Source organism: Saccopteryx leptura, chromosome 7 (genome assembly GCF_036850995.1).
Source record: "Saccopteryx leptura isolate mSacLep1 chromosome 7, mSacLep1_pri_phased_curated, whole genome shotgun sequence".
In the NCBI taxonomy this organism is placed as follows: domain Eukaryota; kingdom Metazoa; phylum Chordata; class Mammalia; order Chiroptera; family Emballonuridae; genus Saccopteryx; species Saccopteryx leptura.
Window position 1 is genome coordinate 106,133,943 of NC_089509.1, and position 12,758 is coordinate 106,146,700.

Below are 12,758 nucleotides of genomic sequence, written 5' to 3' on the forward strand. Positions count from 1 at the left end.
TCTATCTCGTATTAGGAATTAAATTACTCAGGAGTTCAGAGGTTAATTAGAAATACAAGAACTATCCTCCATATAATAGTAGCTTTATGTTGGTGGAATTAAGATATAACTGGAGAGGATTATTTACATGCAGGCGTGCAAGCTTCAATATGGAGGACCTTTTAAGTGACCGAAACCATGCTTTTCTTCCATATACTCTATCCTGTAAAACCCAGAGCCATCCTGTGAGACAGGTATTACGAGGCTCCCTCTAGAGATGATATCATCTCACCTTGGACAACTCAAAAGCAATTCAAACTCTAGCATTGCAAACAGAGCTCGTTTCTGACCCTGCTCGTTTGTACCATCCTCCCATCTAGTCTTTCCCGTTGTTTTCGACCTTGGTGAACGACCCTCCTCTGCTCAGCTGCAGAAGCCAGAAACCTGGAAGGTATTCTCAACACCATCTTCTCCCTAACACTGTATTCAATTCCTTATTCGGCCTTGTTCATCTGTATCTCTTAAACATCTTTCACTTATATAACAAAACTAGACCAAATTGCCATCATACCTCTTCGGGACTGTGGCAACAATCTTTAATTCATCTTAATTGTTTATCTTTCTCCGTTTGATATTCTTACATCAAATCTGATACTTTGCTGCTTAAAACACATCTATGAGTTTACCTAACTCTTATTTTAAAAAAAATTTTAATTAACCCCCAAATCCAACATGATTCTGACCTTTCTGTCTCTTTAGGCTCGTATTGCGTCCTACTTCTTCCTAGTACTTCAGCCACATTGAATAAAATGTGTCTGAGTAGGGCATTCTGGGAGTGAGAAAGCAATGGGCCTCGAGAAAAGAAGTCAAGGAAGATGCCAAAAGAGAGAAGAAAGATGAGTAGAAAGAATCACACTAAAGAACAACCCACTCAACTTGTTGTTATGTGTTAGTTAAGCCCGGTCAGGAGGTATGAGGAAAGAAGCTCTATAAGATATCAAAATGATTACAGTCTAGGAAAATTGCCTGGCGATAATTAATCCAAAATGGGAGGGCACCTGAAATGTTTATCACCATCGCTGTATACAAATGGGCCACAAATATGGTACGTACATGAAAGATGGCTTGATTCAGTCTCCTGTAATGGCCTAGTTAGCATGGGGCTCTGAAGTGCAACAGTCCAACTAATACAGGTTTCAAAGGATGGCATGTTTTCTGCATGACCACATTTAATGACTTCCTCACTTGATACCTAATGAGATTTTTTCAAGCTAATTTGTAGGTTTATAAAACTTTTTGAAAGAAGACAAGAACAATATTAAGAAAATAAACCATAGCAATGATCCTATGTTGAGGAGATCCAAAAACAATACTTTGGTCCCAGAAATCTGGACTTCGGTAAAATGGTAACCAAAGTATGTATCATAAAATTAATTAAAACTAGTTTCAATACAGAAATGCTAGATCATAACAGTTTCAAAACTCCGCACACCTTGCAGACAAACCTAGCCATTGCAAAGACCAGTCAACTGCAAACCACCAATGCTAAGATTTAACTTCAATTTCCGGTAAAATTTCTGGTAAAATACAAATGAGGGGATCACCATTAAATTCATGAATTTTTATAACGCACAAAAGCCTATGACAGATAGCCTAGCAGTTCTCTAGTTTAATTATAGACTGTTCCATCATGTGTATAGCCATGATGACTTTTGACATGATGATTTTCTAGTATAATATATGTGAAATAAACAGGATATGAAGTCCCATTCCATTCGAAACCCTCACATTAAGAAATAAAATGATGCTACTTATTTTAACTTCCTGACTTATTCTTCAAATTATATCTCAACGGGAAAGTAAAATGAGAAAAATGAAGGGAAGGAAATCTGCTAAGTGTGCGAGATTAAACTCAACGTTGACTAAGAGGCCATAGCAACATATCTCTACAACCTCGTAAGGAGACTCCACGTGGGTGATTGCACAATCAGTTGTTTTTGTTCATTAATAGCATGCATGTGCCAAAAGATAAACTGTTTTGGTTCAAAGGGCAGTGAATTCATTAAAAGAAGTTCCTAATCAAAGTGATTCAATCTTTGTATTTGGCTTTTAATACAAAAAAATTAATTAACATTTGCATTATGGGACCTAACCTCCCTGGGGAAATATAATCAATTCTCCCTATAAAATAGGATGAATTCTGCAGAAGACATAATTTCTTATTGTGGGGCTAATCAATCATGTCAGTGGTGCAGAGGAACTGTAAATGATGCACAGAACTATTAAACTCTAGGCTTTTTAAAAGCCACTTGTCAACGCCATAGTATATAAATATATACTTATAGTGAGGACTGTTTAATTATACTATTGATTAAATTATTGTAGTTCCTGGCATAAAACATGGTAATGGCGTATGGTCTGGAAGGAGTAGAAGACAGCCGAAAATACATCTATAGCTTTACAAATTTCGCAAGGAAATTGTAATAATTACTGCAGCATGTGCCTACAGAAAAGGCTGCATTACTGAGGAAACAGTGTTTTTTGGTTGAAGTCTGTAACTGAAGAAGAAAGAGTCTAGATGATTTGAGGCCATTTTAAAGTGATTATTTTTATTTTTGTTCATTTGAGGCATTTCCATTTTTACTGTATCCCTGATTGATTTTTTAATTGAGGTAAAATTTACATGACATTAATTTCACTATTTTAACCATTTCAAAATGTACAAATCAGTGCCTTCTGGTACTTTCACGATATTGTACAACCATCACCACTACCTAATTCCACAACATTTTCATCGCCCCAAAATGATACTCTGTATCCATTAAGTAGTCATTCCTCATATGTGGAATCACACACTATGTGGCTTTTTGTGTCTGTCTTTTTCCATTTTGAATACCTTTTCAAGGTTCATCTAGGTTGTAGCGTGTGTCAGTACTTCATACCTTGTTATAGCTGAATAATATTTCATTGTTTATCCATTTTTCAGTTGACAGACATTTGAGTTGATTCATTTTGAAACAATTGTTGTATATGGTGTGAGCTAAAGGCCTAGCTTCCGTCATTTTCATGTAGATACCAAGTTGTTTTAGAACCATTTGTTGAAGACTGGCAGTAGCTAGCACAGTTGCCTTGATTGGTTTCTAACAAATGTTCACATGTAGCCATCTTTACACCAGGGAGAGTTCTGAGTTAGGTCAAATAAAAGCAATTCCTCTGAGCTAGTCCTTCAGGGAGCCACCAGACAGGTCACAACCACCGTTCACTGGAAAGAGACCTTCTCTGCTTCAACCGGCACCAACAAACCACACCAGGAATGCAGGCTGCCATCTTCAAGATTACTCTTGAGCAGGGAGAAGGACTGGGCTCAAGATAAATTAAGACTCCACATAGTCTTCCTACTGAAAGTCAGCCATCTTTTTTTTTTTTTTTGGTTAAATTTTTTCAGTTGCTGTAAATATTTGGCTAGTTTTCAGAGTCTTGATGAAGTTTGTTCTGACAATGTTCTGCCAATTTATTCACAGTTTTATGGGAAGACAGAGTCTTAGAGTTCACTACTCTACTATTTTAACTGACATTATATGCATAGAATATCCCTTTTATATCACAAAAGTAAAGCAGCCATGTGTTGTAATGCACAGCATAAGGAACACAGTCAATAATATTAGAATAACTTCGTGTGGTGACAGATGGTTACTAGGCTTACCATGGCGATCACATTGTAAATTACTAATATATCAAAACAACTATGTTGTACCTCTGAAAGTAATATATAATATTGCATGTCAACTATACTTTAATAAAAAATTAGCTGGGATGAAAAAGAAGATGCACCAAGAACCTTTTTTAAAAGCACTGTAGCTCATAAAACAGTGAGTAACTTATTTAATTTTGGTGTTCTGTCATATTGCTTAGAGTTGAAATTTTACATGGTGGTAAGTCATTTTTGGAAGGTAAGAAAGTTTGCAGGAGTTAGTAAGGCTGCAGTGCACGAGAAAAGTATATCCAAGTATATCAACTGATTTGTTTCCAAGTTAAAATTCTCTAATTCAATAAACTTGGATTTATTGTTCAAACTCCTGAATTTTAAAAAGAAAGAAAGAAGCTATGGTCCAATTGAGTGCACATAATTCATTTTCTTTTAATATCCAGACACTTTTGATTTTGGTTTTCTCAATATGTGCTCTGGTAGCAAACATTTCACATGGAATTATAAACACGGGGAGTGATTTTTCAAGCAGAGAAAAGAAAATGAAGAGGTAAGATAAGACACACATAGGTTCTTTATCAACTCAGAGCTGACAAGATTTAGACAGTCAAGGAAAATCTAACTCCCCTTGATGGTATTCATTTTACTTGCGTATTTATCCCTCATTTTGCCTAATCATGTGTCTGCAACCAACTATCTACTCAATGCATATTTGTCAGATTAATATTATCATTGTAAATGATGGGAACGTCAGCTGTATGATCTATAGGATACTCCATTCACCCTCTGGACATGGTCAGAACAATATCAAAATTACTGTCTGCATGACTAGAAGATTATTATAAACCCTAAAAATTGAAGACAATAACAGCTCCTTGAATTTATGAATGAATGATGAGTTTCTCTTATTTAATGGCTTTTGTTTATTTTATGAAATGGAAAGTATCATTTGTGAAAGTGAGATAGATGATGATGGGTTTGAAGTTTCATGCCATATACTTCTTTCTGCACATGACATTTAATAATCACAACAGATCTTGAGGCAATTGCTTTTATAATCTTATTATACAGATAAGGAAATGGAGCCACAAAAAAAAAAAGAAGAAGAAGAAGAATTTGCCCCAGGTGTCACTTCCGGTAGGTGGTGAACTGGGATTTGAATCTGGTCGGTCGGATCACAGAGCTCGTGTCCTTAACCACTACACAACCTTCTCGAGTTGAGTTTATGACTATGAATTTATGGTCTCAGCTCTTCATAGTTGTGTGGCTCTTCTCCCCCAGGGCTCTCCAACTCAGGTATGGGCACTCATAACAGGGAGTTCCAAATTTAAGGTTTTGACAGGCAGATGTATTAGAAAAATAAGTGCGTAAGATAAATGATAAGAGAACAATAATAGAGATGGACACTAGACCCTGAGTAGACAAGGAAGAGCAGGCAGGGGGTGGCTGGCAGTGGTGAAGGAGGAGTTGGGATCTCGGATGTCTCAGTAAGATCCAAGGGCAGGGGCTGTGGGTGTAGTGATGTGAGAGAGCTTTCGGGAGAGGAGAGGGTGGTCGAAGGGCAGGTCATTTAATGCAAGTTCTCATGTGTGGAACAACTTGGAGAGATCTGAAAAGGATTGGAGATATGATGGTCAAATGGAAAGGATTTCATAACTCGAGAGTCCAGACTGTTAAACTGGATGTCCACGTGGATGTTAGCGAAATTTAAACAGATGGTGGGCTCCAGGCAAGTGAAGGCCTTTGAACTGGTCAAGCCTCAAGCTCCTTCGCTCTCTAGCTGGTTATCCTCCTTACTCTCCAGTCATCCCAAGTCATGCCACAGGCTTGTTTTTGTGGCTGACGTAGACGAGCTAACATGGGACTATCAGTGCAATCTTCTTGCATTCGGCCTTCTGGGATCCCAAAGAGTCTCATTTGTTAGCACTCCAGTCGGGGGATAAGGATAGAGAAGCACATTGTTCATTCCCTGTGTATTCTTACTCTTAAATCTCTTATTCCTGAGCTCATCAGTTGGAAAGATTCTGAATTAAGGAAGAAGGCTATGAGGGCTGAGAGGTTTTTATTTACAATTTTATCATATTTTGTTTTTTTCTGTCTGCCCAGATTCACATTTCTTTATAGCAAGAAGTTGATAAAAAAAAATTTTTTTAAGCAGTTTGGATTTTTTCCCTGTGACCTGCAGAATAGCACGCTTTATTTACTTGAAAGTCTATGTTATCAGCCAGACCTCTCAGTGAATTCCAGCGGTTTGTCTACCCCATCATTGTAAGGAACTATTTCTGTGTCCTCCCTAGTGTAGAGAGAAAAAGACTTGTCCTATCAAATCGCTGTTCTCATAGAACCGTGGCCGGCTGCTTGAGAAATCTCGTGTCCTAGGAGAAATATCATTTCAGCTAGCCTGCATGAGAGGCTTTGGCGAACGTCTTTGGAACTGCTGGCGCTTTAATGTCCTGTCTTTCTGCATCATTCTCTCTCCTTGGAATCCACACAGACCATGTGTGAGCTAGTCAGCCCCATGGGTCTGGCAAGCCCCCACCGCCACACAGAAAGCTGACAGAAACCAAATGACAAGCAGCATGCACATGTGTTCAAGAGACGAGAGCCATAAGGTAAGAGCAAAGGAGGTGAGCATTACTCATCACTCGGAGCCAAGATGACAAATGAGTTGGACCCAGGATAATGTGGGAGAAAATGAGCCAAGTCCCTGGGACCCATGACAAGTTCCCAACATCCTCATGCGACCTTTTCACTCATCACAGACCATCAGTCCCACAAAGTCTGATGAGAGGGATAAGCTTTCATTCCAGCATCACTGGGACACCTGGGAAATTTCCTGGGAAGAAATTCACAACTGTTCTATCAGTGGCTATCTCTACTTTTTAAGTTTTCTTTTTTTTTCTATAATAAACGTGCATATTTTGAAAGAAATATAAGCTTCTTTAAACTTTTACTTCCCTTCCCTTCCCTTCAGGGTAGATCCTTTTATCATTTTATCACAAGGTAGAGAAGAATTGAAAACCCTACCAGCAACTCCCAACCCAGGCTCTCTGGCCAGAGGACAGAGCCACTGCAATGCCTCCTCACTGTAGGAAAGTTGTGTCCCCACAGAGGGGCCCTTCAGGGAATGATGGAAGGTTCTCAGCCCAGGAGAGCGATATGAAAGGCCACACACACACACCCCCAGCACCAGCAGCTCTCAGAAAAATGCTATACTATTATTTGAAACAGCTAAGCACCTTGCCTTTGAAAGAAGGTACGAACTTATATGTAAACTAAACTAAGTCAAGTTCTTCTCCCTACCCCTATCTTTGCTCAAGTTGCCTTTGCTCGCTGGCCAGCAGCACCCAACACCCCAACAGCCAGACCCAAGCATCTGGGCCACCAGCCAGCTTCGCTCTTCATCAGTTGATGCCATGTGTTTATTAAATCCTGCCCCACACATCTAGAGCTCAGGAAAGAAAAAAAATAAACATTTAAGGAAGAAGAAAAGACAAAAAATAAAATAAAAAAAATAGCTAGAAATAAAGTTTGGTAAAACAAGTATTTAAAGAAAAAAAAAGAGCATCATTCAAAATGTATTCAAACTTCCTAAATCTAAAATACTTTGAATGCAATTCCCCTGTAATTCCAATGTAAATAATACACAACCCAGTGCCATTCCCTATCTCCCTAGGAACGAGATGTGAGAAGGAGCAGCAGATGTCCATTCTGGGTGAATAAAGCATTAGACACAGAAACTTTGTATATGTTTTGGTAGAATGAAGCCTCTGTAGATTAGAAACGCACACTTTTATTAATTTAGTAGAACTTAATAATCATCCTCCTTATCTCTGCCACAAGGGAGCTATTTCTCTCTAAACTAGGACAAATTTACATAAATTAAAAGCTTGCTTTGTTCATTTTCCAGTTTCAGAGGGAAGGAAAGGGGAATCTATTAATAATCTAGAATTATTAGGTATCTACTGTCAGCTGACACTGTGGCTTTGGTTTGGGAACATATATCACTTCATTTTTGCCAAGTTCTCTGAGCTGAGGACACTGGGTTTCAAGGGCCAAGCAACTTGCCCAGAATCATCCAGCTGCTTAGGCGACAGGCTCCCATTCAAAATTTATGAGTCTGAAGTCACCAACGCCTTTCTCCTACACTATTCTTAGGGATGTTTGTTTCCATTATATCCAATAACTAAGGTAATTGGAATTCTGAGTCATGTGTAGTTAGCCTCTTAAAAAAAAAGGTAGATAAAGCAGTAGAATGTAGAAAAAATAAGACCAATGAATATAATAAATTCATCGTAGTAGCTTTGCCTACCCTGGTAACTGTATATACATTCAATACAAAGTTCTCTTTTCAAATGCTACCGCCTTCTGGTATTGCTTAAACACATAGATTTTATAGAGTTTTGAGGACTTACATGTAAACCCAATTTGTTCACACGCTTCCAACACATTCCCCTTGCTCCCCATTTACAGTGATTTGTAAGAGTCTAAGCCAGATTTTCAAAATGGCTTTTGTAGTTTGTTCATCTTTGGAGATTTAAATTTTAAATTTATGTCTTTGCTACCCCAGGCCTTCTTGTTTCCTAATTTATTTTTCACTTACTTCAAGCCGTCAACATATCCCCGCCGTCGAGTTTGATTTATATTGCTTAGGAACATAATCCAATCATGAGTCTTCCTTGAGAGGCCAACATGGCAAGAGTGAGAGCTCACTTAATGATCTTTATGGAGAGGAAAACAGAAGGGAAAATTCAGCAGGACTTAAAAAATACTGTTAGGCAAACCCTATAATCTGATGGTAACACAAAAATCTTGGCTGCTTCCTGAATCCAAAATTGAAAGCAACAATCCTTTAAGTCTATTCCCCTTTGCTATTTTCTCCTTTTTCCAGAAAGAATCTGGAACTGACCAGCTGAAGTTGTAAATAAAAGACTCCAAATAACCATAAGCTTTTTCCCACCTCCACTCAAGGTCTTGTGTGCATCTCCACTAAACCCGAGATCTCCCCATTTTACTGGATAAGGTAAATATATCTGGTCCCACCACTAAATGAACATAAGTACTGTCTGATCCACAAAGTATTTGTTTTAGCTCTTTGTGTTGCCAGTCCCAGAAACCAACATGGGTGATTCAGCTAAAGAGGATGTCTGTTAGCAAGATACCATGTTATCTCCCATGACAACCAAACCTTGGCTAAGGGAGCAACCAAGGAGTCTCTAGGGACAGCAACTGCACGAGTTCATAGGCATTCTAACCACTGTTACACACTTACCATGATCCATTCAAAGACGCTCCGATTTGGTGTCCTTGTTCCATCGTTAGAATCTCGGAGAGACTATCTCCTTAGTCCAGGTGGCTACTTTCAGGTTTCGTTATTTGACTCAGGGTCCCGCGTGTATAACAGCTGGCAAGAACCAACTTTGGGTTCCAGGAGCTGCTCTGGAAAGGTAAAGTTGCTGAGCCACACAAGGCTCCCCTAAGAGGCATCTCATCGACGGCGGCTCTATGTCAATGCATAGCACCCCTGAATTCCCTGAGGTTCCCTGGAGGGTAACAGTCCAGGAGATGTCCCAAGTTTAACTTGCAAAGACTAAGTTAAGAAATATAAAATTAGCATATATTATACAAGTAAATAGAAACCTCTGGTTTTACTTAATTTACTTTGCAAACACTAATAGTATAAGTACCATGTACAAAATGCTACATTATATAATACAGGCCTATTAAAAAGAATGAAAGAACTGACACATGCTATCAAACTAAGAATTTTCTAAAACTGATCCAGAAGTCTTAAATAATGGTTATTTATTCACTCATTCGTTCTTTTAACAAATATTTACTGAGTTTTTACCATATGCCAGTCACTAATATGGCTCTGGTAGGGGGTCAGTAATGAAGACAAGTGGTAAAAATTCCTGCTCTCTTGGGACATTGATTATGAGATAAGAATGGTAAGTAATGGCTAAGATATGAAATCTAATCTTGGCTCTACCATTTATTAGGCAAAAGGCACATTTTTAAATCTCTCTGCTGTTCAGTTTTCTCATTTTAAACTGAAAATGATAATAGTACCTGTCTCATAGTATTGTCATAGAAGTCTATCTCTCACATAATATAAGCTATTATCTTCCTTCTCCTCCTCCTCTTCCTCCTTTTCCTCATCATCACAACTATTCCTTTCTCAACCCAACTTCACCTTAAATCTCTTTTAAACCAGACTAATAAAGCTGAGCATGAGAGCTTTATTTACCAACTCACTGACTAAGGGGGACTTCTCCCAAGTTAGGTTCACCAGAAGTAGATGTTGAGATGGAGTCTATGGTTCAAGACGTTTGTGGGATCAACACCTGGAAAAGTAAGAGGGAGGACTCAGGATTGGAGAAACGGAAAAGTGAACTCTAACTCAGATCCAGCAAATTCTTGACCAACCTGCAGGTTGTCCTGAAGCTTGTAAAGTCCATTAAAACAGTGGTTTTCAACCTTTTTACACCTGGGGACCAGTGAAAATAGGAGAATTATTTCAGGAACTGCTCTGTCAGAAACCACCCTGAGCATAAGCAAATTCAACTAAGATCACTGGGTCCATCCATTATCTTTATACAACATCAGGGTGGTGAACTCTTTTGCAGACCAGCACAAAACTGCTGGTAGACCAGTTTGCAGATTCGCATTTGAAAAATGTTGCATTAGGGTATCCTTTGTTGACCAAAATAATTGGGATTTTATATCCTTATCACTGTCACCTCTGTAGAATCTGGAGTACCTAGCCAGGTGTCTCCATGTCTACCACAGCCTGAGTACAGCCTGAATAAGAAAAGCCCTAGAAAACTTACAGCTCAGTAAGTGAGAGTAAACAGCATAATGGTAACAGAGAGAGAGTGTTCAGGGAAAGAGTTACTAAGCATCATGAGAGTTTATTTCATAGAAAGATTAGTTCTAGCTGAGATAAGAACACAAAATAATAGTGTTAGAGTCTACAGGCTAAGCAACATTCAAAGATGAATTGAACAAGAAATTAATAAACACTCACATGATGAGTATATTAGTGGTTCTCATTTAATTGAATTTTATCTCTTCAATTAAGTTTGCGTGTATGTGGTAGACAATAAATAATTGTTGATTGATTAATGTGTGAACAAACTATGAATTAATGAATTAATATTCCTGACAACAAGGTCTCATACCTGAATAATTCCTTTGATATAACTGCTTCTGGTTACTTAATTTACTTTGGATCTTTTTCTTAGGTCAAGTCAATCTTATAGTATAAATGAATGAGGAGAAATGTTGCATTTATGTTGGATTGTTATAATTTTTGTAAAAATCAAATGATTTCCCCAAATTTGACCAGTATTAAGCTAAAGGACAAAAGCTGAGCATTTCCCTAGAATGAACAAGTTCACACCATGAACCCTAGTGAGTCTAGAGAGGAAAGCTCGTGAAATCCAGGCTGGAACAATCACCTGAATTCATCTACCTTGTCTAGCATAAGTTTCACCATTGGTATATATCTCATACATGTGTGCATAGAAACACACACTCATATTGGAATAAATTTGTATGCAAATTTCACCTGTTTACTTCTCCCTCTTCTTTTTTTAGTTTAACTCTTAAAGAGACACATGTTAAAGACTTTTACACATGTTAAAATGCTTTACTTTCCTGGAGCAAAAATGAGTTAAGAGCTCCAGCTTGGCTGCTTGCCATTGTTGAGAGGTATGACAGACAACACCCATCCTTGTCCACCTCACCACTTCCTCGTGGGATGATGGTTTATATATACCATCCCCTCAATGTTACTGCAGTCTTTGGGTTGACAAAAGTAATGACTTAAAACTTAAGCAGATACTTTATGTTTAAAGAACCAATTGAGTTGTAGATCTTAAAAAGTGAAAGAAAACTTAATGGTCACCCTACTTGGTCGATGTTTGAATATCCCTTTATAATTCTCTTATGAAGATTACTTAAGGCACTCTTTTATTTTAAGATTTGTGGATTGACTGAAGAAAGGTAGACATCTTGACTGCCTTGAGTTTAATCAAATTACCCTCCTCTGATGTGTTACTCCAAGTAATTGGTGTTTTGGAATAAATGGAGGTGAAAATCCACAAGGTTGGTGAGAATTCCCCCAAAGAATCAGGGAATTAAAAACCCAGAACAACTCAGCATGTTGGAATTGGGATGAAATTTAGAAATCAATTGATTTTGGCTTCCGGAAATTGGGATCTTAAAAACCCTAGGTCATAATATGTTATAAAATGTTTGCTAATAAAAGGGTTAAGCAGCAAATAAATTTTGGAAATGGTGGTTAATAAATGAATACTCCATCTGTTCCCTGTTATCGCTCTCAGAGCCCTTAATATGGTAACATACTAAGGTGCACCTTCAGGAGAGGCGAACAGAAAGGTGTGAGAAAGCACCGAACATCTTCCAGGGTTATTTGACCACAGATAGAACTCTCTTCACGAAACATGTACAAACATCTTATAAAATACAATTTGGAAAATGCTGCCTTGGTTTAATTTCTTTATTTTAGAAGAGAAGAGAAAGATTTGTGAGAGGAATTTGTGCAAATTACAAAGCCAGCCAGTGGCAGAAATAGAACAATAACACCTGAATTTTCTACACTCCTTCTATTTTATTTAGGAAACATTAGGGGGATGAGGGGAAATTATGATTATACACAGTATTCTATGAGGTGAACTATACATAAAATGGTAATGTTAGTGACAATATTTTTGTTCAAAAAAAAAAACCCCCACGACAATGGTTTATCAGCAATACAGAATTAGAGAAATGATAAGCAAAGGAACTCTTCGTGTGCTCCTCCTACCTGGTGTGCGCTCTGATTATCATATTGAACTACGCTTCGCAACCACTCTGTGATGACATAGAGTATCAGTTTGATGGCAAATAGCTGAAAACTCAACAAACAGGAGACCAGCAAACAGTGGCTGTAAAATAGAGGGTTGTGTTCGACATGTTAAAGCCCACCTGCAGGTAGACAGTGGGTAGAGCCACTGGGGGAAATGGGTAAGGATTTGGGCTCATTCTGTTTTGAGGTTCTCCTAGC